This window comes from Hemitrygon akajei, chromosome 7 (genome assembly GCF_048418815.1).
Source record: "Hemitrygon akajei chromosome 7, sHemAka1.3, whole genome shotgun sequence".
Lineage (NCBI taxonomy): Eukaryota > Metazoa > Chordata > Chondrichthyes > Myliobatiformes > Dasyatidae > Hemitrygon > Hemitrygon akajei.
In genome coordinates this window covers 9,693,004-9,720,307 of record NC_133130.1, presented here as the reverse complement: position 1 = coordinate 9,720,307, position 27,304 = coordinate 9,693,004, and the positions used below count along the sequence as shown (strand labels likewise).

Below are 27,304 nucleotides of genomic sequence, written 5' to 3'. Positions count from 1 at the left end.
TTTTCTGGCTCAAATGGTCTACCCTCAAGAGTGGTGACTGGCAAAGGATGATCTAACTTGGAAATTGAGACTCACCTTTGTCAGACCACACCCAGATCTAAAAAATTACCGGTGCAACTGCAGTCTAAAAAATACCTGAGGGGCCGGTTCCTTGTGGTCCTGGCCAATAAAGAGAGCAAATATACCCCAGATGTCATAGAACTAGGAGGTAACTTTCTAGCTGTCTCTCACCAGAGACAGCTACAAAGGACTAAGAGGTAACTTTTGAACAGACAAAGTTTGCCCTCTAGCAGATGGCCCTTGGATTTTCCTGACCTACAAAAAAGTCAAAAGTGTCCAGCATCTCTGCCATAAAGTCCCAGTCCTTCCCCGTCTCCCTCCTGCACTCCCCCTCCCCCTCCCTCTCTCTCTCCATCCCTCACTCACATACCCTCTCTCTCTCACCTCTCTCCAGGGGTCACTTGTTTGCAATGGACATTTGCAATGAGGTACTTGGATGAGTAGAAAATGTGGGTGAAGATCAGAGTTAGAAGTGGTCATATCTGGGGAATTTACCGCAACACTCTCGCTGGTGTTCTGACATCCAATTATCAAGTCGGATAGCTAAGTTAATTAGTCCATCCAGATCCCGAACAGCTTCATGCTCCGCCAGTTCAGCCTTGAGCTTTTAGAACATAGAGCACAACGAGGTGATGAGAAGGTTTATGAGCACTTGGAAAAACATAGTCTGACTTTGGGATAGTCAGCATGGCTTTGTGAGGGGCAGCTCGTGTCTCATGAGCCTGAATGAATTCTCTGAGGATGTGACAAAGCACATTGATGAAGGTAGAGCTGTGGCTGTGGTGGACTGTATAAGGCTTCTAGTACAGCGTTTGATAAGGTTCCCTTAGTAGGGTCAATAAGAAAGCTGGGAGGCACGAGATCTATGGGATCTTGGCAACGCAGATGAAAAGAAGGCAGAGGGTTCAAAAGTTCAAAGTGCATCCATTGTCCAAGTTTTTATACCATATTCAACCTTAAGATTCATTTTCATTTTTGCAGGTCCACAGGAAAACAAAGAAATACAATAATATCCACAAAGAACGGAACAAAGACTGACTGACGTCCAGTGTGCAAAACGGCACCGTAACCGCCTTCACTCACCTCAGTGCTGGACTGCGGTTGCACTTTTGGGTTCCCTGTAGTTCATGTTCTATGTATTATTTGTTCATTATTTTATTATTGACATGATCTGTCTGCTTTTACACACTGGACTTTCATGAATTCTATGCATTGTGATGCTCTGGGGGAGGGAGCGTGGTCAACAGCCCGCCCTGTATTTCTAATGACCAGCATTGTTTATTGTTTTGTGTTAAAATGTGGTCGAGGGATTACAGTGGGAAGTTCATTCATTTGTAACATTTTAAGTTCAATTAAACAGTTATTGGCTTGTGTATTTGTGGGTCACCCTAACTGTAATTGTAAGACCATAAGACGTCGTAGCTGAATTAGGCCATTCAATCCATCGAGTCTACTCTGCCATTCCATCATGGTTGATCCTGAGTGCCACTCAACCCCATAAATCTTCCTTCTCGCCATAACATTTGATGCCCTGACCAATTAGAAAATAATCAATTTTCACTTTAAATGTACCACTGGCCTTGGCCTCCACTGCAGCCTGTGGCAGAACATTCCACAGATTCACTACTCTCTGGCTAAAAAAATCCTCCCTGCTTCTGTTCTGAACAGTTGCCTCTCAATTTTGAGACTGTGCCGTCTACTTCTGGACACCCCCACCTAGGAAACATCCTCTCCACATTAACTTTATCTAGTTCTTTTCAAGATTCAGCAGGTTTCAATCTGATAACCCCGCATTTCTTCTAAATTCCAGTGAGTACAGGCCCAAAGCTGCCAACTGCTCCTCCTATGTTAACCCCTTCATTCCCAGAATCATCCTTGTGCACCTCCACTGGATTCTCTCCAATGACAACACATCTGTTCTGAGATATGAGCCCCAAAATAGTTGACAATACTCCAAGTGCAGCCTGACTAGTGTCTTATAAAGTCTCAGCACTATCTCCTTGCTTTTATATTCTATTCCCCTCGAAATAAATGCCAACATTGCATTTGCCTTCTTTACCACAGCACAACCTTTAAATTAACCTTCTGGTCGTCTTGAATGAGGACTCCTAAGTCCCTTTGCACATCTGATGTTTGAATTTTCTCCCCATTTAGATAATAGTCCACACTACTGTTCCTTTTACCAAAATGTATTACCATACATTTCCCAATATCGTATTCCATCTGCCACTTTTTTGCTCATTTTTTTGAATTGTCAATGTCCAGCTGCACCACTAGTTACTGAATAAGGCCCCCTTTTATTCCCATGCACTGCCTCCTGCCTGTCAGCATTTCCTCTATCCCCGCAGTATCTGTCCTGTGGTGCCACGGGATTTTATCTTGTTATGCAGCCTCGTGTGGCACCTTATCAGATACCTTCTGAAAATGCAAGGAAATGACATGTGACCAGGGTGTGTGATGGTTCCCTCCCTGGTCTATGAGATGGAGCTGCTCTATCTCTGGGTCATGGTGCCCGGTCTGTTTTAATGTTTATCACAATAAAACTGTTGTTGAGTTTGATGAGTTTCCTTGTCTGTCGATATGGACCAAATGCTTGCCACTGTATTTGTTTTCCTGTGGGGGCCTACAAGAAAATGATTATCAAGGTTGTGTATGATTTACTTACTTTGTTAATAAATTGTACTTCGAACTTTGAACTTTGAAGCCAGTCCAGGATCCCGATGGTTTAAAGCCGGACCCAGCGCGTTCTCTCACCTGTCTCCTGTCGTCTACTCCAAGGTGCGGTATCTGTATTTATGAGAGCGAAGGTTGCTGAATTGCTAGTTTGTTTAGACCGTTCAAAAGTATGTTTCTCAAAGGGAAAGTACAGGCTGCGATTTGTAGTGATGGTAGTTCACAAGGAGATTATCTAGTAGAATATCTGATAGTATTGTGAGCTGCCGCAGTTTGGTGCTATACACCACCACACAGTACTGGACTGACTTCACAGCCTGTGGACTTGCTTTCGAGGTCCCATCAGTTCATGTTCTCACTGTGAATTGTGAGCACTTTTCTGAGCTGCCATACATTGGCGATATGAATCGCAACGCCAACTTGCATATATTTTTGTGGTGTTCGCCTGGAGTTCGGTGACCGGTCGTGTTCCACAGGGATCTGTTCTGAGATTCCTGCTCTTTCTGATATTTATAAATGATGGGGCTGAAGAAGTAGCAAACTGTGTTAAAACATTTACAGATGACATGAAGATTGGTGTGCTGTGGATAGAGTAGATGTTTGGCATAAGTTACAACAGGACTTTGATAGGTTGCAGAGCTGGGCTGAACAGTGGCAGATGGAGTTCAACCCAGAAAAATAGGAAGTGTTTGACTTTGGATGGTGGAGGGTTAACGGCCGGATTTTTGGGAGGTTGGATGAACAGAGGGATCTTGTTGTCCACGTCTATAAATTTGCTGCCTGAATCAAAAGAGTTGTTAAGGAAGCATATGGTGTGTTGGCCAGTAGCTTGAGTTCAAGAAACTCAAGGTGGTGTTGCAGCTCTATAAAACCCTGGTGAGGTCACACTTGGGGTATTGTGTTCAGCTTTAGTCGTCTCATTGTAGGAAGGATTTGGAAGCTTTAGAGGGTGTGCAGAGGAGATTTACAAGGGTGCTGCCTGGATTATAGAGCATGTCTTATGAGGATAGGCTAATCAAGTTGAGATTTTTCTTTCTGGAGTGAAGGAGGGTGAGAGGTGACTTGAGAGGAGTGTACAAGATGATAAACAGTATAGATGGGGTGAAGAACCAGAGCCATTTTTCCAGGGCAGAAATCACTTAACCAAGAAGGCATGATTTTAATGTGATTCACAGAAAGCATAGGGGAGGGGTATCGGAGGGTTTTTTTTACACAAAGAGTGGTGGGTGTGTGGAATGTGTCACCAAGGGTGGTAGTAGGGGCAGTTACAATCGGGTGATCTAAGAGACCCTGCGATGGGCAGCAGGATGATAGAAAATTACCGGGTGATGTTGGAGGGCAGGGTTAGATTGATCTTGGAGTAGGTTAAAATGTTGTTACCACAGGTGGGCTGTAATATTCTCTGTTACTCACTCTCTGTCAGTGAGAGGGGTCTCTGAGGGAGCTGGATTAACATTCATTGTGATATGGCACTGGAAGTGGGGTTCACTGAGGGAGCTGGATTAACATCAGTGGGGATACAGTAAGTGACACAGGGTGCTAGTTAGCAGGAGTCACTGACAGATAGTGTGAGGGAGCTCAGTTAATGTCAATCAGTGACACAGTACACTGGGGCAGAGAAGTTACTGATGGACGTTGTGAGGGTGCTGGATTATCATCAATCGGAATACCATCAGAGACACAGAGTGCTGGAAGAGAGGGGTCACTGAAGGATGGTGTAAGGGTGCTGGTTTAATGTCAGTGGGAATACAGTCTGTGTCACAGGGCACTGGAATGGAGGGGTTAATGACGAATGCTTTCTTTTTTAACCTCGTAGACACTGCTGATCCTGTCTTCTGCTTATGATGTGGCTGTCGATATGGAGAGGTCTCTTGCTTGTTCTGTTTACTCTGTGGGCTGTGTCTGGTGATTTCCTGAATTGCGTAATAGAAAAAAAATGCTCCGATCTGTCCAAATTTGAGGAGATGAAGGTAAGTTGCAGTGAAGCCAAAGCCTCTGTTGGCCACGATTGCAGACAAAGAACACGGTGTGCCCCTGGTCCCAGACATTGACTCTTTATTCCCTCCCATAGATGTTGCCTGACTGACTGAGTTCCTGCAGACCCTCGCCTCCCCCAGGTCTTTTCTCCTCTCCTGAACTTTACATTTCCAATTGTCTTCATTTTAGTGCACCCCTCACCTGTGGATCTTCCCCCTTTCTTCACTTTCCTCCATGGTCCACTCTCCTCTCATATCAGATGTCTTCTTCAGCCTTCACCTTTCCCACTTATCACCTCCCAGCTTCCCACTTCACCCACCCTCCCCATCACCCCATCAGCCTCTGGCTTATTCTCCTACTTAGTTTGATTTCTTCCCTGTTCCTTTCACGTCCCCATGAAGTGTCACAGCCTGAAACATCGACTGATTATTCATTCCCATAGATGCTGCCTAGCTGCTGTGATGCTCCATCATTTTGTGAGTTTTGCTCGCGATCCCAGCATCTCAGAATCTCTTGTGTTGTTGGTATTTACTCTCAGGATTACCCTCATTGAACTGGACACTCAATACAAAGGTTGGGACATAATTTTACAGATGTACAGGACATTGGTAAGACCAGACCTGTGTGTTGGAAGCTTGGGAATTAGCTAGGGTGTGTGCAGAAGAAACCATGTTGCCTTGAGCAAAGGTGGCTGAGGGATAACCTTATAGAGGTTTATAATGTTACCAAAGGCATAGGAAGTCCATAAGATAGAGGAGCAGGATTAGGCCATTCAGCCCATCAAGCCTGCTCTGCCATTCCATCATGTCTGATTTATTGTTGCTCTCAACTTCATTTTCCCTCCTTCTCCCTTTGGTGTCCTGACTAATCAAGAAACTATCAGCCTCCACTTCCAATACCATGACTTTGCCTCCATAGCTGCCTGATGGAACAATTTCCACAGATTCAGTACCCTCCAGCGAAAGAGATTCTCACTGATCTCTGTTCTGAAAAGATGTCCTTGTATTCTGAGACTGTGCCCTCTGGACCTGGACTCTGCCAATATTAGAAACTTTCTCTTCACATCCACTCTATCTAGGCTGTTCAATATTTGAAAGGTTTCAAAGAGACAACCCCCCTCCTGCCCCTCATTCTTCTGAAATCCAGCAAGCCTAGATTCACATGCTATCAAACACTCCTCACATAGTAACCACTTTATTCCCAAAATCATTCTCGTCAATCTCCTCTGGACCCAGTCAGTTTTTTCCCAGGATGGGGAAGGTATGAGTCTATAACTTGAGGACATAGGTTGAAGATGGGAAGGATAGGATTTTAAAGAGGACATTGGAGGCAAGGGTTTTTTTCCCTCATAGGTCGTGTTGGAAAACTGTAGGTTTAAGGAACATGTGGACAGGTATCTGGACGAGAATGGTTTAGTAGAATATTCAGTCAAACACACTGACATTTGTACAGGTACATGGCAGGAATGGTTTAGTGGGACATTATATCAAACAATGATAATTGGACAGGTACACAAACAGGAACGGTTTGGTAAGATATTAGATCAAATACAAGGACATTTGGACAGGTACATGAACAGGAATGGTTTAGACAATATGACATTGAGACATAGGAATTGAATTAGGCCATTTGACCCATCGAGTCTGCTCCACCATTCAATCATGGCTGATCCATTTCTTTATCGCTCCTCAACCCTATTCCCCAGCCTTCTCTCTGTAACCGTTGATTCCATGGCTTCATGGATTGAAAGAACCAATCAATCTCAACCTTAAATACACCCAACCACCTGGCCTCCACAGCTGCCTGTGGTAGCAGATTCCACAAATTTACCACCCTCTGACTAAAGAAATTGCTCCCTATCTCTATTTTAAATGACGCCCCTCTATTCTGAGTCTGTGCGTTCTTGTGCTGGACTCTCTCATCATGGGAAATATCCTTTCCATATCTACTCTGGTTTTGGCCTTTCAACATTTGAAAGGTTTCAATGAGATCCTGCCCTCATCCTTCTGAATTCCAGCGAGTGCAGACCCAAAGTCATCAAACATTCCTCATATGATAACCCTTTCATTCCCGCAATCATCCTTGTGATCCTCCTCTGAATCCGATCCAATGTCAGCACAACTTTTCTTAGTTGAGGAACCCAAAACTGTTCACAATACTCAAGGTGAGGCCTCACAAATGCCTTATTGGACTTATAGACACAGCAACATATCCCTGTTCTTGTATTCTACACCTCTTGAAATGAATACTAACATTGCATTTGCCTTCCTTGCCACCAACTCGACCTGCAAGTTAACCTTCATGTTGCTCTGTACAAGGACTCCCAAGACTCTTTGCGTCTCAGATGTTTGGATTTTCTCCCCGTTTAGAAAATAGTCTGCACATTTATTTCTACTACCAAAGTCCATGACCATGCATTTTCCAACATTATATTTTGGTGGCCACTTTCTTGCCCATTCTCCAAAGCTTTTTCTTTCCACCTTGATATTGTTCACTGGCTTGCTTTCATATTTCAGCTTGTCCCTTCTAATGAGTCTCTTAGTTGCTTTCTGTATGTTTTTAAAAGCTTCCAAATCCTCTGTCTTCCCACTAATTTTTGGTTTATGGTATGCCTTCTTTTTCAGTTCTACATTAGGTTTAATGCCCCTTGTCAGACACGGTTGTACTATTTTGTCATTAGAGTATTTATTTGTCTTTGGAATACATCTATCCTACACCTTCCTTATTTTCCCCAGAAACTCAGGCCATTGCTGCTCTGCTGACATCCCTGCCAGCAGCTCCTTCCAATTTACTTTGGCCAACTCCTCTCTCATACCACTGTAATTTCCCTTACTCCACTGAAACACTGCTACATCAGACTTTAATTTCTCCCTATCAAATTTCAAGTTGAACTCAATCATATTGTGATCTCTACCTCCCTAATTGCTTCCATTTCATTACATAACATGCAATGCAGTATGCTCAATGACAAACCACCTTAAAAAGCCACCTCGGGGGATTCAACAAACTCACTCTCTTGAGATACATTGCCATTCTGATTTTCCCAATTGACCAGCATGTTAAAATGTTCCATGACTCTCTTAACATTTCAGTGGTTTAGCTAGATATTAGGTCAAGCACAAAGACATTTGGACAGATATATTGGCAGGAATCACTGAGTACAATATTAGATCAAACAGAAGGATCGTTTGACAGGTATATGGCAGGAATGAATTATTGGGATATTTGGTCAAACACAAAGACATTTGGACAAATATATTGGCAGGAATCATTGAGTACAATATTAGATCAAACAGAAGGATAGTTGAAACAGGAACAGTTTAGACCTCATGACCACAAATAAAGGAGCAGAAATAGGCCATTTGGCTCATTGAGTCTGCTCCACCAATTTCATCATGGCTGAACCAATTTTCCTCAAAGCCCCATCTCCAGCCTTCTCTCCGTATCCATTCATGCCCTGTCTAGTCAAGAATCTATCAACCTCTGCTTTAAATATATATAAAGACTTGGTCTCCACAGCTGCCTATGGCAAAGAATTCCACATATTAACCACTCTCTGGCTAAAGAGGTTCTTCCTCACCTCTGCTCCAGCACCATGCCTCTCTAATCTGAGGCTGTGTACTCTGGTCTTAGGCTCTCCCGCCAAAGGAAGCATCCTCTCTACAGCCACAATATCAAGGCCATTCATCATTCAATAGATTTCAATGAGATCACCGCTCATTCTTCTGAATTGTAGTGAATACATGCCCAAAGCCATCAGACCTCTTCATATGACAAGCCATTCAAACCTGGAATCACTTTCACAAACTTCCTCTGAACCCTCGCCAGTCTCAGCATATTCTTTCTGAGATAAGGGGTGCAAAACTGCCCACAATACTCCAAGTGAGGCTTTCTAAAATCTCAATATTACATCCTTGCTTTTATATTCTAGTGCTCTTGAAATGAATGCTAACATTGCATTTTCCTTCCTCACCACAAACTCAACCTGCAAATTGACCTTTGGGGGATCCCTGCACATTGATTTTCAAGTCCCCTTGCACCTCCGTTTTTTCATTTCCTCTCCATTTAGAAAACAGTCAGCCCTTTTATTAGCAAACACGAGGAAATCTGCAGATGCTGGAAATTCAAGCAACACACACAAAATGCTGGTGGAACACAGCAGGCCAGGCAGCATCTATAGAGAGAAGCACTGTTGAAGTTTCGGGCCGACACCCTCGGTCAGAACCCTTCCATTACTTCGACCAAAGTGCAAGCCCGAACACTTCCCGACATTGTATTCCATCTGCCATTTCTCTGCCCATTCTCCAAATCTGTTGCAGTCCCCTTATTCCCAAAATGCTTGTGGAATGCAGCAGGCCAGGCAGCATCTATAGGAAGAAGTACAGTCGACGTTTAGGGCCAAAACCCTTCGTCAGGACTAACTGAAAGAAAAGATAGTAAGAGATTTGAAAGTGGGATGGGGCGGGGAAGATCTGAAATGATAGAAGACCAGAGGGGGAGGGGTGAAGCGAAGAACTGGAAAGTTGATTGACAAAAGGGATACACAGCTGGCGAAGGGAAAGGATTATGGGATGGGAGGTCTAGGGAGAAAGAAAGGGGAGTAGAGCACCAAAGGGAGATGGAGAGCAGGCAAGGTGTGATTGTGAGAGGGACAGAGAGAGAAAATGAAAAAAGGGGGAGGGATGGGAAATAAATAAATAAATAAACAGATAGATAGATAGATAGATAGATAAATAAGGGATGCGGTATGAAGGGGAGGGGGGATTAACGGAAGTTAGAAAAATCAATGTTCTTGCCATCAGCTTGGAGGCTACCTAGACAGAATATAAGGTGTTGTTCCTCCAGCCCGAGTGTGGCTTCATCTTGACAGTACAGGAGGCCATGGATAGACATATCAGAATGGGAATGGGACATGGAATTAAAGTGTGTGGCCACTGGGAGATCCTACTTTCTCTGGCGGACAGAGTGTAGGCGTTCAGCATAACGGTCTCCCAGTCTGCGTCGGGTCACCTCACCTGGAGGTGACACTTCACCTGTGAGTCAGCTGGTGTGATATACTGCGTCCGGTGCTCCCAGTGCGGCCTTTTATTAGCCCCACCAGCCCCATTCTTCTGCCTGCTCTACATAACCCTGACTAATCCAGAAGCTTTCAAGTTCCACTTTACATATACCCAATGACCTGGACTCCATAGCTACTATGGCAATGAATTCACCACCTTCTGTCTAAAGAAATTCCTCCTCATCTCTGTTCTAAGAGACATCCTCTCCAAGTCCACTCTGTCTAAGCCCGTCTAGCACCATAGCATGCCCACAACAAATTAACCCTAATCCGTGCATTTTCGGAATGTGGGAGGAAACCGGAACACCCACACGGCCACGGGCAGAATGTTGAAGCTCCTTCCTGGCGGAGTTGGGAATTGAAGCGTAATTGGTGATTGCCATCATGTAAAGCACTGTACTACTGTACTGCCCACTTTAACCAGTTTCAGATGCACGGACATAGATTCTGCCTGGCCTGCTGAGTTTCTCCACAGATTTTTTTGTGCTACTGACACATCCAAGCAACTGGTCTCAGCCCGAAACGTCGACTGTACTTCTTCCTATAGATGCTGCCTGGCCTGCTGCGTTCCACCAGCATTTTGTGTGTGTTGCTTGAATTTCCAGCATCTGCAGATTTCCTCATGTTTGCTCCCTTTAGTCCCACTCTTTGCCTGCTGCCAATCAGCCACTGCTATATCCATGCAAGAATCTTCCCTGTAATATAATAGGCTCGTAACTTGAAAATCAGCCTCATATTTGTCACCTGGTCAAATGCCTTCTGAAAATCCAAAGACACATCATCAACCAGTTCTCCTTTGTCTTGTTTGTTCTTCAAAGAATTCCACCAAATTTGTCAGGCAATGTTTTCCCTAGAGGAAACCATGTCAACAATGGCCTAATTTATCATGTGCCTCCAAGTATGCTGAGAACGCATCCTTAATAATTGACTCCATCATCTTCGCAACCACTGAGATCAGACTAACTGGCCTATAGTTATCTTTCTTCTGCCTCTACCATTTTGAAGAATGGTGTAAGAATTTGGAATTTTCCAATCTTCCAGAACCATCCCAGAAACTAGCGATTGTTGAAAGATCATTACACATGCCTCCATGATCTCTTCCACCAACTCTTTCAGAACCTTAGGTTGTACACCTTCTCGTCCAGGTGACTTATCCATCTTCAGACATAGAAACATAGAAAGCCTACAGCCCACAAAGGCATGCCAAACGTCTTTTTACTATAGAAATTATCTACGGTTACCCAGAGCCCTCTATTTTTCTAAGCTCCATGTACCAATCCAGGAGTCTCTTGCTGACAGCCTATTCAATGCACACACCACCCTCTGCATAAAATAACTTACCCCTGACATCTCCTCTGTACCTACCTACAAGCACCTTAAAGCTGTTCCCTCTCATTCTAGCCATTTCAGCCCATTGAGAAAGACTCTGACTTTCCACATGATCAATGCCTCTCATCATCACCACTGTCAGGTCACCTCTCATCCTCCGCCGCACAAGGAGAAAAGGCCGAGTTCACTCAACCTATTCTCATAAAGCATGCTTCCCAATCCAGGCAACATACTTGTAAATCTCCTCAGCACCCTTTCTATGGTCTCCACATCCTTCCTGTAGTGAGGCGACCAGAATTGAGCACAGTACTCCAAGTGGAGACTGACCAGGGTCCTATATAGCTATGACATTACCTCTCAGCTCTTAAACTCAATCGCATGTTTGATGAAGGCCAATGCACTGTATGCCTTCTTAACCACAAAACTCCATAGCAGTTTTGAGTGTCCTATGGACTCAGACCACAAGATCCCTCTGATCCTCCACACTGCCAAGTGTCTTACTATTAACGCTATATTCTGCCATCATCTTTGACCTACCAAAATGAACCACCTCACACATCTGGGTTGAACTCCATCTGCCACTTCTCAGCCCAGTTTTGCATCATATCAATGTCCCGCTGTAACCTCTGACAGCCCTCCGCACAATCGTTGAGACCCCCAACCGTTGTGTGATCAGCAAACTTTCTAACCCATCCCTCCACTTCCTCATCCCGGTCATTTGTTAAAATCACAAAGAGTAGGGGTCCCAGAACAGATCTCTGAGGCACACCACTGGTCACAGACCTCCATGCAGAATATGACCTGTCTGCATCCAATCTTCGGCTGCTGTGGGCAAGCCAGTTCTGTATCCACAAAGCAATGTCCTCTTGGATCCCATGCCTCCTTACTTTCTCAATAAGCCTTGCATGGGGTACCTTATCAAATGCCTTGCTGAAATCTATATACACTACCTTTACTGCTCTACCCTCATCAATGTGTTTAGTCACATCCTCAAAAATTTCAGTGAGGTTCATAAGGCACAACTTGCCTTTGAAAAAGCCATGCTGACAATTCCTAATCATATTATGCCTCTCCAAATTTTCATAAATCCTGCCTCTCAGGATCTTCTCCATCAACTTACCAATCACTGAAGTAAGACTCACTGATCTATAATTTCCAGGGCTCTCCCTACGCTATTTCTTAAATAAGGGAACAACATCCGCAACCCTCCAATCCTCTGGAAATTCTCCCATTCCCATTGATGATGCAAAGATCATCAACAGAGGTTCAGCAATCTTCTCCCTCATCTCCCACAGTAGCCTGGGGTACATCTCATCCTGTCCCAGTGACTTGTCCAACTTGATGCTTTCCAAAACCTCCAGCTCATCCTTTTTCTTAATATCTATAATCTCAAGCTTTTCAGTCCACTGTAAATCATCCCTACAATCACCAAGTTCCTTTTCCGTAGTGAATACTGAAGCGAAGTATTCATTAAGTACCTCTGCTGTCTCCTCTGGTTCCATACACACTTTTACACTGTCACACTTGATTGGTCCTATTCTCTCATGTCTTTTCCTCTTGCTATTCACATACTTGTAGAATGCCTTGAAGTTTTCCTTAATCCTGTCCGCCAAGGCCTTCTCATGACTGCTTCTGGATCTCCTAACTTCATTCTTAATCTCCTTCTTGCTAGCCTTATAATCTTCAAAATCTCTATCATAACCTAGTTTTTGTACCTTTCATAAGCTTTTCTTTTTTTATTGACTAGATTTACAATAGCCCTTGTACACCACGGTTCCATACCATCCTGTCTCTTTGGAATGTAGCTATGTAGAACTCCATGCAAATGTCCCCTGAACGTTTGCAACAATTCTGCCGTATATTTCCCTGACAACATCTGTTTCCAATTTATGTTCCAAGTTCCTGCCTGGTAGCCTCATATTTCCCCTTACTCCACTTAAACTCTCTCCTAACTTGTCTGGTCCTACCCCTCTCCAATGCTATAGTAAAGGAGATAGAATGTGATCACTATCTCTAAAATGTTCTCCCACTGAGAGATCTGACACCTGACCAGATTCATTTCCCAATACCAAATCAAGTACAGCCTCTCCTCTTGTAGGCTTATCTACATATTGTGTCAAGAAACCTTCCTGAACATACCTACCAAACTCCACGCCATCTAAGCACCTTGCTCTGGGGAGATGCCAATCAATATCTGGGAAATTAAAATCTCCCATCATACCAACCCTGTTATTACACCTTTCCAGAATCTGTCTCCCTATCTGCTCCTCGATGTCCCTGTTACTATTGGGTGGTCTATGAAAAACACCCAGTAGAGTTATTGAGTCTTCCTGTTCCCAATCTCCACCCACAGAGACTCAGTAGACAACCCCTCAATGACATATCTTTTGTGTAGCCATGACACTATCTCGGATCAACAGTGCCATGCCCCCACCTCTTTTGCCTCCCTCCCTATCCTTTCTGAAACATATAAAGCCTAGCACTTGAAGTAGCCATTCCTGCCCCTGCACCATCCAAGTCTCTGTAATGGCCACAACATCATAGCTCCAGTTACTAATCCATGCTCTAAGCTCATCCGCTTTGTTCATAATACTCCTTGCAGTGAAGTAGACACATCTCAATCCATCGGACTGAATACGTCCCTTCTCCATCACCTGCCTATCTTCCCTCTTGCACTTTCTACAAGTTTTCTCTATTTGTGAGCCAACCGCCTCTTCCTGCATTTCTTCTATTCGGTTCCCACCCCCCAGCAATTCCAGTTTAAACCCTCCCCAACAGCCTTTGCAAACTTCTCCATCACAATATTGGTCCCCCGGGATTCAAGTACAACCCGTCCTTTTTGTACAGGTCACGCCTGCCCCAAAAGAGGTCCCAATGATTCAGAAATCTCAATCCCTGCCCCCTGCTCCAATCCCTCAGCCATGCATTTATCCTCCACCTTATTCTACTCCTATACTCACTGTCATGTGGCACAGGCAGTGATCCTGAGATTACTACCTTTGTGGTCCTGCTTCTCAACTTTATTCCTAACTCCCTGTGGTCTGTTTTCAGGATCTCCTCCCTTTTCCTACCTATGTCATTGGTACCAATATATACCACAACCACTGTCTGTTCTCCTTCCCACTGCAGGATATCGTAGACGCAATCTGAAATATACCGGATCCTGGCACCTGGGAGGCAAACTACCATCCTAGTTTCTTTCTTGTTTCCACAGAATCGTCTGTCTGACTCCCTAACTATAGAGACCCCTATCACTGCTGCCATCCTCTTCCTTTCCCTACCCTTCTGAGTCACAGGGCCAAACTCTGTGCCAGACGCGTGGCCAATGTTGCTTCCCCCAGGTAGGCCATCCCCCCCCCACCCACCAACAGTACTCAAACAGAATTAATCATTGTTCAGGCTGGACAGCCACAGGGTTACTCTCAAGTATCTGAGTCTTGCCCTTCCCTCTCCTGACTGTTACCCACTTATCTGTCTCCCGAAGCCTTGGTGTGACTACTTTCTATACTATCCATCTATCAGTTCCTTTCAGTTTCCCAAGAACCTTCTCTATAGTTATAGTTATAGTAACTTCACACATTCCATGCCCCCAATATCTGGAATTTCTACCATACTGTTAGTGTCTTACACCGTGAAGACTGATGCAAAATATTTATTCAGTTCGTCCTCTATTACATTGTTCCCTGTTAATACCTCTCCAGCATTGTTTTCCAGTGGTCCAATATCCACTCTCATCTCTCTTTCACACTTTATGTGTAAGAATATTGATACTAGTTCCAACACTCTGACATTTGATGGGAACCATTTAGCGAGGTATTAGGTCAAACAGAAGGACATTTGGACAGCTACACGGATGGGAACTGTTTACACCATAAGACCATGAGATATAGGAGCAGAAGCTGTCCATTCTGCCCATTGAGGCCTCTCTGCCATTCAATCGGGCTGATCTAATTCTTCCAGTCATCCCCACTCCCCACACCCCATACCTTTTGATGCCCTGGCTAATCAAGAACCTCTCTATCTCTGCCTTAAATATATCCAATGACCTGGCCTCCACAGCCGCTCATGGCAACAAATTCTACAGATTTACCACCTTCTGAATGAAGTAACTTCTCCGCATCTCAGTTCTAAAAGGACGTCTTTCAATCTTGAGGTCATGCTCTCTTGTCCTGGAGTCACCTACCATGTGAAATAACTGCTTTATCTAATCTGTTCAGGCCTTTGAATGTTCAGAATTTTCCATTAGATCCCCCCTCATTCTCCTGAACTCCAGGAAATACAGCTCAAAAGCTGCCAGATGTTCCTCATACGGGAACCCTTTCATTACTAGAATCATTCCCGTGAATCTTCTCTGAACCCTCTCCAATGTCATTATATGCTTTCTAAAATAAGGAGCCCAAAACTGCACACAATACTCCAAGTGTGGTCTCACAAGTGCCTTATAGAGCCTCAACATCACGTCCGTGCTCTTATGTTCTATACCTCTAGAAATGAATGTCAATATTGCATTTGCCTTCTTCACAACTGACTCAACCTGGAGGTTAACATTTCAGGTATTTTACACAAGGACTCCCAAGTCCCTTTACATCTCTGCATTTTGAATGCTCCACCCATCTATATAATAGTCTGCCTGTATATTTCTTCCACCAAAGTACATGACTATATGCTTTCCAACATTGTATTTCAACATTAGTTTAGTGAGATATTAGGTCAAACACAAGGACATTTGGACAGGCACATGGACAGGAATGGTTTTAATGAGATATTAGTTCAAATACAAGGACATTTGGACAGGTACACGGACAGGAACAGTTCCATACAATATTACAAGATTAGAAGGAACTTGTTTTGCCAGAGAGTGGTGAATCTGTGGAATTCATTGTCACGGGCAGCTGAGGAAGCAAAGTTGTTGTATGTATTTGAGGTGGAAGTTGATAAGTTCTTCATTAGTCAGGGTGTGAAAGTTTATTGGGGAGAAGACTGCTATGTAAAAGAAAAAAAGAGTCCACGCAGTGAACCTTGCAAGGATTCCATTTGTTAAGGTTACCTCTTTTTCCGCAAAGCCCAAGAACATCATCCCAATTCAAGGCACAATAGTAGCATAGTCGTTAGCATGACGTTATTTCATTTTGGGGTGTTCTGGAGCTCGGAGTTCAATTACTGTACCATTCCATAAGGAGTTTGTAGGTTCTTCCAATGACAGTTATGATTTCCTCCAGGTGCTCTGGTTTCGTCACACATTCCAAAGATGTACTGGTTAGAATGTTAGTTGATTATTATAAATTGTACTATTATTCAGCTAGGGTTAAATAGATGGGAAACGGATTGCTGTGTTTCATGAGCTGAAAGGGCCTATGAGAGGAAGTAGGAATGCAGGGAGCCGAGTCTCTGTACATCTTCCCCCTGAAATGCTGGGTTCTCTCAAGGTCCTCTTATTTCCTCCCACAGTCCAAAGACGTAGTGGTAGGTTAGTTGGTCAGTGTAATAGTTGTACCATCAGTAGGATAGGGTTAAATTGGGATTGTTGCGGTTTCTGGGTGGTGTGGTCAAATGGCCAGAAGGACCATTCTGTGTTGTTTCTCTAAATAAATAAAAAACACACACTCTCAACAGTTTAGGAACAGCTTCTTCATCTCCGCCATCAGATTTCTGAATGGTCCAAGATCCCGTGAACACTACCTCACTAAATGGCTCTTCTTGACATTATTGATTTATTTTGTATCTATTATTGTAACTTAGTCTATTTTTATGTGTATTGCATGGTATGGTTGCAGCAAAACAACAAATGTCAGTGATCATCAGCCTGATCCTCACCCACTTGTCCTGACCTATTTCCGAGGAGAAGGTCAAACTTACCTTCTGTCCAGTAAAAGGCCACGATATATTGGCCGAGGAAACATTGTTGAACAAAGTCTACCCAAACTAAGTCTTGAGCACTATGGCAATCCCAGACTCGGTTAGGAAAGTTAAAAGCTCCACCATCACAAGCCAATACTTCTTGCAATCTCCCTGCTCTAATTTCTGTTGGTCATTGGGGCTTGCAGTACAGCCCCAAAAAGGTGATAAGCAGAGAGCTAAAGAACACTACAGCACGGAAACAGACCATTCAGCCCATCTAGTCCATTCCAAAACCATTTGCCTACTTGCACTGGGACCATAGCCCTCCATACCCCTTCCATCCATGTACCTAACCAAACTTTGCAAATGGTTGACATTGAGCTTGCATGCATCACTTGTGCTGGTAGCTTCTTTCCACACTCTTACAACCCTCTGAGCAAAGAAATTTCACCTCATATGCTTCTTAAATGTCTCACCTTTTCAAGCTTAACCCATGACCTCTGGTTGAAGCACCACCCAACCTCAGTACAAAAAGCATACTTGTATATACACAATCTATAACACTCATAGTGTAGCAAACTCCTATCAAATATCCTTTAAATCTTCTACATCCTGAAGAATGCTGTTTTAACCCATTTAATCTTTCCTTATATCTCGACAACATCCTTGTAAATTTACTCTGTACTCTTTCAACCTTGCTTACATCTTTCCTGTAGGCACGTAGGTAACCAAAATTGCTTACAATGCTCCAGATTAGGAGTTCATTATACAAGATTATACGAGTTGAACATAACATTCCATTTCCTGTACTCGGTACATTGAGTTATGAAGGCCAGTGTGCCAAAAGCTTTCTTTCCGACCCTATCTACCTCTGACACTATTTTCAATGAAATATGTACCTCTATTCCCACTTCTACCACACTCCACAGTACGCTTCTCTTCTCTGTATAAGACCTTCCCTGGTTGGTCCTACTGAACTGCAACACCTTGCACTTGTTTGCATTAAAATCCACCTGACATTTTCAGCCCATTTTTCCAGCTGATCCAGATCCCTCTGCAAGCGTTGATAGACTTAACTCACTGTCCACTGCACCCCAATCTTTACTTCATCCATAAACGTGCTGATCCAGTTGACCACATTATCATCCAGATCATCAATATAGATGACAGACAACATTTGGCCCAGCACCAATCCCTGCGGCACACCTCGAGCCACTGTCCTCCATTCAGAGAGGCAACCATCTGCTACCAGTCTCTGGCTTCTCCCACAAAACCAATGTCTAATCCAATTTACTACCTCATGCTGAATGCCGAGTCACTGAAGCTTTTTGACCAAACTCATATCCGGGACCTTTGCAAATGTCTTGCTGAAGTGGATGCAGTCAACACCCAGTGCCTCATCACACTGCGTAATGATCTGATCTAGATGAACAGTTTGCAAGAGAAGCTTTTCACTGTATCTACATATATGTGTCAACCAATTCCAATACACCTCTCACTTAAACTGTGCCCTCACTGCATCATAACAGGTTCCTCTTGTCCATACCAAACACCCCATACAACCATATCCAGAACTTCATTCTTTGTCATTTCCACCATCATCACAAGCACACTTTTAGTTCCTCCCTCCACCCCACTCCCTACTTTCTGCTGGGATTGCTCTCTAGATGTCTCCCTTGTCCATTATCAAGTTTTCTTCCTAAAAGATTGCTGGGAATGCCATACAGTGTTGAAAGTGATCTTTGTATTCATTTGTCCGCAGGCATGTGTTGATGGCTGCAGAGATGCCAACCTGAAGGGGAAAAGGCAATATGAGATGGAATATTTCCGCTGAGGAAGACCACTAGAAGAAAAGAAGAAAAAAAAGAAGAAAAAAAGGGGAAGAGAGGAACTGAGAATGAAATAATTGACTATGACGATTAATATGAAAACAATTTTCGGCAAGATTTTCAAATGGACCAAGCATTGGGCAGGGATATAACCTTGACAAGGGGACCAAGCTCTTTGAAAGCATAGAGACCAACCTCCTTGATCGGAACTTAATCATCAAGAGATAGCCAGGAAGTCAACCCTTAGCACCAGTGATGGAGCTGAGTGAAAAAGCTAGCTGGGTGTAAAAGATAGGACCTGCCATCAATGTATTAATTGAGCAATTGGTAAACTGAAAAATAAAGTTTTTCTTTGCAAAATATCACAGTCTTAGCAGTGTCTGCTTACCTCTGTTAGTTCATGACCTTGGTGTGAAACACGACAGCACAAGTAGTGCAGACCACTTGGCCCCTCCAATCCTACCCCCATTCACCAGGCCCATGAATGATCTGTACCATAAGCTTTAAATGTACCCACCCCAGTAACTTGACCTCTGCAGCTGTCTGTGGCAATGAATTCCACAGATTCACCACCCTCTGGTGCAAGAATTTCCTTACGTCCCCTCAGCCAGGTCTCAATTCCCCTTCTGCGCCAGTGGCCATTTTCCTCTCCTGCAAAATTCAATCACTGAACAACCTATCGCCCAACCCACAGCTGGTACTCAGCGAGAATGATTACTTTCAGGGTATCTCCTATCTTTTCCCATTGTGAAATATGCTCACCAATCTGTATCCAGTGTAGTCACCGATCCATAGAACAGGGTCGACCCATGAAGTGCTGATTTAAACCAGACACCTCACTAATCAAATCCCTTCTGGCTGCACAATAGCCCTCTCCCCCCCCCCCCCCCAATCTCTGCACACCTGTATGACTTCTCTAAGATTCTGTTAAACACCACTATTGTTAATGGGCAAGTCTCTCTCTTATTTCCCACCTCCCTCCATTTAATATCTCCTATCACATTTCATCTCGTTCAGCTCTTTGCCTCTTCCACCTATCACCTCCCAGATTTTCACATCATTCCCTTTCTCCCCTACCCCCACCAGCCAGCTCCTTTTCTCCCCTCTTCCCATACCCTTTTGTTCCAGCTTCTGTCCTCTTCTTTTCCAGTCCTGATGAAGAGTCTCAGTTTGAAACACCGACCGTTCACTTCCATCCCTAGATGCTGCTTCCCTGCTGAGTTCCTCCAGCATCATGTGTGTGGCTTGAAAGTTCTGCAGAACCTTGTCAGTCTCTGCATAACTCACTGACCTATGAACTCAGTGCCCTGACTAAGATGATAAGGGGCATTGAACATGTGGATAGTCAGAGGCTTTTTCCCAGGGCTGAAATGGTTGCCACAAGAGGACACAGGTTTAAGGTGCTGGGGAGTAGGTACAGAGGAGTTGTCAGGGGTAAGTTTTCCACTCAGAGAGTGGTGAGTGCGTGGAATGGGCTGCCAGTAACAGTGGTGGAGGCAGATACGATAAGGTCTTTTAAGAGACTTTTGGATAGGTATATGGAGCTTAGTAAAATAGAGGGCTATTGGTAAGCCCTGTAATTTCTAAAGTAGGGACATGTTCTGCACAACTTTGTGGGCGAAAGGGCCTGTATTGTGCTGTAGGTTTTCTATGTTTCTAATAAATACAAGCATGCTTTACCCTTCCTAGCCACCCTAGCAACCTGTGTAAGGAGCGATGGATTTGAACTGTCAGAACCCTCTGTATGGCAACACTGTTAATGGTTCTGGCAGTAACTGTTCACTCTCCCTTTTACATTTTGTCTCAAGAAGTGCCACACCTCACACTTCAATCCATAGTCATACAGACAGAAATGGCCCTTCAACCCAACTGTTCCAGATTTTTTTTTTTTTTGCTTTCCTCCCTTCTTAAAGAATGGAGTGACGTTTGCTATCTTCCAGTCCTCTGGGACCATGCCAGAATCAAGTGATTCTTGAAGGATCATGACCAATGTATCCGTTATCTCTTCAGCAACCTCTCTCAGGACTCTGGGATGTTGTCCATCTAGCCCAGGTAACTTGTCCACCTTAAGACTTTTGAGTTTGCCTCGCACTTTTTCCTTCGTAATAGCAATGGCACTCACTCCTGCTTCCTGACACTCACAGACCTCCAGCACACTGCTAGTGTCTTCCACAGTGAAGTAAAGTAAAAAGCACTCATTAAGTTCATCTGCCTCTTCTATGTTTCTGATTACTACCTCACCAGCATCATTTTCCTGTGGTTCAATATCAACTCTCACCTTCCTTTTACTCTTTATATAACTGAAAAAAAAATCTTTTGGTATCCTTCTTTATATTATTGGCTAGTAGGCCCTTACATTTCATCTTTTCCCATCTTATAGCTTTTTAGTTGCCTTTTGTTGGATTTAACTTCCCACTCACTTTTGCTACCTTATATGCCCTTCCCTTGACTTTTCGTAGTCCTTAACTTCATCAGCCATGGTTGACTACCTTAGCCATTTGAGAATTTTTTCCTCTGTGGGACTTATCTATCCTGTGCCTCGTGGACAATTCCCAAAATTTTCAGCCATCACTGCTTTGCCATCGTACACATCAGTATCCTCCTCCAATGCACCTGGGCAAGCTCCTCTCTCTCTCATGCCTCTGTAATTCCCTTTGTTCCATTGTGATACTGATACATGTGACTTATGCTTCTCCCTCTCAAACTGCAGGATGAATTCAATTGTATTATGATCACTGCCTCATAAGGGTTCTTTTATGTTAAACTCCCCAATAAGATCTGGGTTATTACACAACACCATAACGAAGATACCCTTTCCCTGAGTAGACTCATGAACAAGCTGCTTTAAAAAGGCACTCAACATATTCTCCCTCTTGCGATTTGACACCAACCTGATTTTCCCAATCCCCTTGCATATTGAATCCCCCCATTACAATTATGTTGTTACCCTTATTACATGCCTTTTCCAGCTCCCTTTGCAAGCTCAACCCCACATTTTGGTTACTATTGGGAGGCCTGTATATGATCTCCATAATTTTTTTTACCATTGCAATTTCTTAACTCTGCCCACAAAGATTCAACATTCTCTGACTGTATGTCACCTCTTTTTAAAGATGTAATTTTGTCTCTTGCCAACAGAGCCACACTACGGCATGCGTGTTCCTGCCTGTCCTTTTGATACAAAGTATATCCTTTGATGCTAAGCTCCCAACTATGGTCTTCTTTCAGCCATGACTTAGTGATACCCATAGTGTCATACTGACCAATCCCTAATTGCACCACGAGTTTGTCCACCTTATTTCGATTACTATGCATATTTAAATACAGCACCTTCAGTCCTGCATTCTTTGCCCTTTTGAATTTTGCCTCTGTGGTACAATTTAACTCTTTGTTCTGTTTGCACTTGTACCCAATCATTGGCTTGTCCTTCCTTACGTTCATGTTACACGCATCATCTACTTGTAAACCTGTTGGCTCATCCTCAGCTCCATCATCCTGGTTCCCATCACCCTGCCATATTATATTAAACCATATTTTATTAACGTGCTGTTGCGTGGCCAAGTGGTTAAACCATTGGTCTAGTGATCTGAAGGTCGCTAGTTCGAGCCTCAGCTGAGGCAGCGTGTTGTGTCCTTGATCAAGGCACTGAACCACACATTGCTCTGCAACGACACCAGTGCCAGGCTATATCAGCCCTTGCCCTTCCCTTGGACAACATCGTTGGCGTGGAGAGGGGAGACTTGCAGTATGGGCAACTGCTGGTCTTCCATACAACCTTGCCCAGGCCTTAGTCAACATCTAAATCGATGGACAGCCGAAGAAGATATTAAACCATTCCCAACGGCGCTAGTAAAATTTACAGCTTTACTATCCTACCTACCTATAATACCACTTTCAAGGAATTATAGATGTATCTGCATTCCCAGATCACCCTGTTCTACCACACTCGTCAGTACGCTACCGCTCACCGTGCAAGTCCTACCTGGTTTGTCAATGAATTTAAATTTGAATGAATTTGAGAGTGGCTCAGTGGCTCAGTCCTCTGTCAATGGTTCTCTGTTTTCCAGTGGTCCAATATCCACTCTCATCTCTCTTTCACACTTTATGTGTAAGAATATTGATACTAGTTCCAACACTCTGACATTTGATGGGAACCATTTAGCGAGGTATTAGGTCAAACAGAAGGACATTTGGACAGCTACACGGATGGGAACTGTTTACACCATAAGACCATGAGATATAGGAGCAGAAGCTGGCCATTCTGCCCATTGAGGCCTCTCTGCCATTCAATCGGGCTGATCTAATTCTTCCAGTCATCCCCACTCCCCACACCCCATACCTTTTGATGCCCTGGCTAATCAAGAACCTCTCTATCTCTGCCTTAAATATATCCAATGACCTGGCCTCCACAGCCGCTCGTGGCAACAAATTCTACAGATTTACCACCTTCTGAATGAAGTAACTTCTCCGCATCTCAGTTCTAAAAGGACGTCTTTCAATCTTGAGGTCATGCTCTCTTGTCCTGGAGTCACCTACCATGTGAAATAACTGCTTTATCTAATCTGTTCAGGCCTTTGAATGTTCAGAATTTTCCATTAGATCCCCCCTCATTCTCCTGAACTCCAGGAAATACAGCTCAAAAGCTGCCAGATGTTCCTCATACGGGAACCCTTTCATTACTAGAATCATTCCCGTGAATCTTCTCTGAACCCTCTCCAATGTCATTATATGCTTTCTAAAATAAGGAGCCCAAAACTGCACACAATACTCCAAGTGTGGTCTCACAAGTGCCTTATAGAGCCTCAACATCACGTCCGTGCTCTTATGTTCTATACCTCTAGAAATGAATGTCAATATTGCATTTGCCTTCTTCACAACTGACTCAACCTGGAGGTTAACATTTCAGGTATTTTACACAAGGACTCCCAAGTCCCTTTACATCTCTGCATTTTGAATGCTCCACCCATCTATATAATAGTCTGCCTGTATATTTCTTCCACCAAAGTGCATGACTATATGCTTTCCAACATTGTATTTCAACATTAGTTTAGTGAGATATTAGGTCAAACACAAGGACATTTGGACAGGCACATGGACAGGAATGGTTTTAGTGAGATATTACATCAAACACAAGGACATTTGGACAGGTACACGGACAGGAACAGTTCCATACAATATTACAGGATTAGAAGGAACTTGTTTTGCCAGAGAGTGGTGAATCTGTGGAATTCATTGTCACGGGCAGCTGAGGAAGCAAAGTTGTTGTATGTATTTGAGGTGGAAGTTGATAAGTTCTTCATTAGTCAGGGTGTGAAAGTTTATTGGGGAGAAGACTGCTATGTAAAAGAAAAAAAGAGTCCACGCAGTGAACCTTGCAAGGATTCCATTTGTTAAGGTTACCTCTTTTTCTGCAAAGCCCAAGAGCATCATCCCAATTCAAGGCACAATAGTAGCATAGTCGTTAGCATGACGTTATTTCATTTTGGGGTGTTCTGGAGCTCGGAGTTCAATTACTGTACCATTCCATAAGGAGTTTGTAGGTTCTTCCAATGACAGTTATGATTTCCTCCAGGTGCTCTGGTTTCGTCACACATTCCAAAGATGTACTGGTTAGAATGTTAGTTGATTATTATAAATTGTACTATTATTCAGCTAGGGTTAAATAGATGGGAAACGGATTGCTGTGTTTCATGAGCTGAAAGGGCCTATGAGAGGAAGTAGGAATGCAGGGAGCCGAGTCTCTGTACATCTTCCCCCTGAAATGCTGGGTTCTCTCAAGGTCCTCTTATTTCCTCCCACAGTCCAAAGATGTAGTGGTAGGTTAGTTGGTCAGTGTAATAGTTGTACCGTCAGTAGGATAGGGTTAAATTGGGATTGTTGCGGTTTCTGGGTGGTGTGGTCAAATGGCCAGAAGGACCATTCTGTGTTGTTTCTCTAAATAAATAAAAAACACACACTCTCAACAGTTTAGGAACAGCTTCTTCATCTCCGCCATCAGATTTCTGAATGGTCCAAGATCCCGTGAACACTACCTCACTAAATGGCTCTTCTTGACATTATTGATTTATTTTGTATCTATTATTGTAACTTAGTCTATTTTTATGTGTATTGCATGGTATGGTTGCAGCAAATCAACAAATGTCAGTGATCATCAGCCTGATCCTCACCCACTTGTCCTGACCTATTTCCGAGGAGAAGGTCAAACTTACCTTCTGTCCAGTAAAAGGCCACGATATATTGGCCGAGGAAACATTGTTGAACAAAGTCTACCCAAACTAAGTCTTGAGCACTATGGCAATCCCAGACTCGGTTAGGAAAGTTAAAAGCTCCACCATCACAAGCCAATACTTCTTGCAATCTCCCTGCTCTAATTTCTGTTGGTCATTGGGGCTTGCAGTACAGCCCCAAAAAGGTGATAAGCAGAGAGCTAAAGAACACTACAGCACGGAAACAGACCATTCAGCCCATCTAGTCCATTCCAAAACCATTTGCCTACTTGCACTGGGACCATAGCCCTCCATACCCCTTCCATCCATGTACTTAACCAAACTTTGCAAATGGTTGACATTGAGCTTGCATGCATCACTTGTGCTGATAGCTTCTTTCCACACTCTTACAACCCTCTGAGCAAAGAAATTTCACCTCATATGCTTCTTAAATGTCTCACCTTTTCAAGCTTAACCCATGACCTCTGGTTGAAGCACCACCCAACCTCAGTACAAAAAGCCTACTTGTATATACACAATCTATAACACTCATAGTGTAGCAAACTCCTATCAAATCTCCTTTAAATCTTCTACATCCTGAAGAATGCTGTCCTAACCCATTTAATCTATCTCAGGTCCACCAGGCGCGACAACATCCTTGTAAATTTACTCTGTACTCTTTCAACCTTGCTTACATCTTTCCTGTAGGCACGTAGGTAACCAAAATTGCTTACAATGCTCCAGATTAGGAGTTCATTATACAAGATTATACGAGTTGAACATACCATTCCATTTCCTGTACTCGGTACATTGAGTTATGAAGGCCAATGTGCCAAAAGCTTTCTTTCCGACCCTATCTACCTCTGACACTATTTTCAATGAAATATGTACCTCTATTCCCACTTCTACCACACTCCACAGTACGCTTCTCTTCTCTGTATAAGACCTTCCCTGGTTGGTCCTACTGAACTGCAACACCTTGCACTTGTTTGCATTAAATTCCACCTGACATTTTCAGCCCATTTTTCCAGCTGATCCAGATCCCTCTGCAAGCGTTGATAGACTTAACTCACTGTCCACTGCACCCCAATCTTTACTTCATCCATAAACGTGCTGATCCAGTTGACCACATTATCATCCAGATCATCAATATAGATGACAGACAACATTTGACCCAGCACCAATCCCTGCGGCACACCACGAGCCACTGTCCTCCATTCAGAGAGGCAACCATCTGCTACCAGTCTCTGGCTTCTCCCACAAAACCAATGTCTATTCCAATTTACTACCTCATGCTGAATGCCGAGTCACTGAAGCTTTTTGACCAAACTCATATCCGGGACCTTCGCAAATGTCTTGCTGAAGTGGATGCAGTCAACACCCAGTGCCTCATCACACTGCGTAATGATCTGATCTAGATGAACAGTTTGCAAGAGAAGATTTTCACTGTATCTACGTATATGTAGATAATTGAGAGATTATCTCAATAGATTCGTATAATTGAGAGTAGGGGAGATTCAAACGAGAGGACATGATTTGAGAGTTAGGGGGCAAAAGTTTAAGGGAAACACGAGGGGGTATTTCTTTACTCAGAGAGTGATAGCTGTGTGGAATGAGCTTCCTGTAGAAGTAGTAGAGGCCAGTTCAGTTGTGTCATTTAAGGTAAAATTGGATAGGTATATGGATAGGAAAGGAGTGGAGGGTTATGGGCTGAGTGCGGGTAGGTGGGACTAGGTGAGATTAAGAGTTCGGCACGGACTAGGAGGGCCGGAATGGCCTGTTTCCGTGCTGTGATTGTTATATATGTGTCAACCAATTCCGATACACCTCTCACTTAAACTGTGCCCTCACTGCATCATAACAGGTTCCTCTTGTCCATACCAAACACCCCATACAACCATATCCAGAACTTCATTTTATATCACTCCCACCATCGTCACAAGCACACTTTCAGTACCACCCTCCACCCCACTCCCTACTTTCTGCAGGGATTGCTCTCTAGATGACTCCTTTGTCCAATATCAAGTTTTCTTCCTAAAAGTTTGCTGGAAATGCAATGGGCACTACAGTGTTGAAAGTGATCTTTGTTTTCATTTGTCTGCAGATATGTATCGATGGCTGCAAAGCAGCTAACCCCAATTAAAAAAGGCAATATAAGATGGAACATTTCCGCCAGGGAAAACCACATGGAAAACGGAAGCAGAAGAAAAAAACGGGGGAGGGAGGATCCGTGAACAATGTAATTGACAAAGACGATTAATATGAAAACTATTTTCGGCAAGATGTTCAAACAGACCAGGCATTGGAAGCGCAGTGGGCAGGGATATAACCTT

General features: G+C 43.6%; 1 long non-coding RNA gene across 2 annotated transcripts; it reads left to right on the top strand.

Annotated features, from left to right (window-relative positions):
• Positions 1-1,050: 1,050 nt before the first annotated feature.
• Positions 1,051-19,127, top strand: LOC140730213 (uncharacterized). Of its 2 annotated transcripts, XR_012099538.1 has the most exons (3): positions 1,051-2,838; positions 4,550-4,703; positions 18,699-19,127. It is a non-coding gene; the product is annotated as an uncharacterized lncRNA (long non-coding RNA). The 2 variants fall into 2 exon arrangements; XR_012099537.1 differs by lacking the exon at positions 1,051-2,838 and having other exon boundaries at positions 3,962-4,703.
• Positions 19,128-27,304: the final 8,177 nt, after the last annotated feature.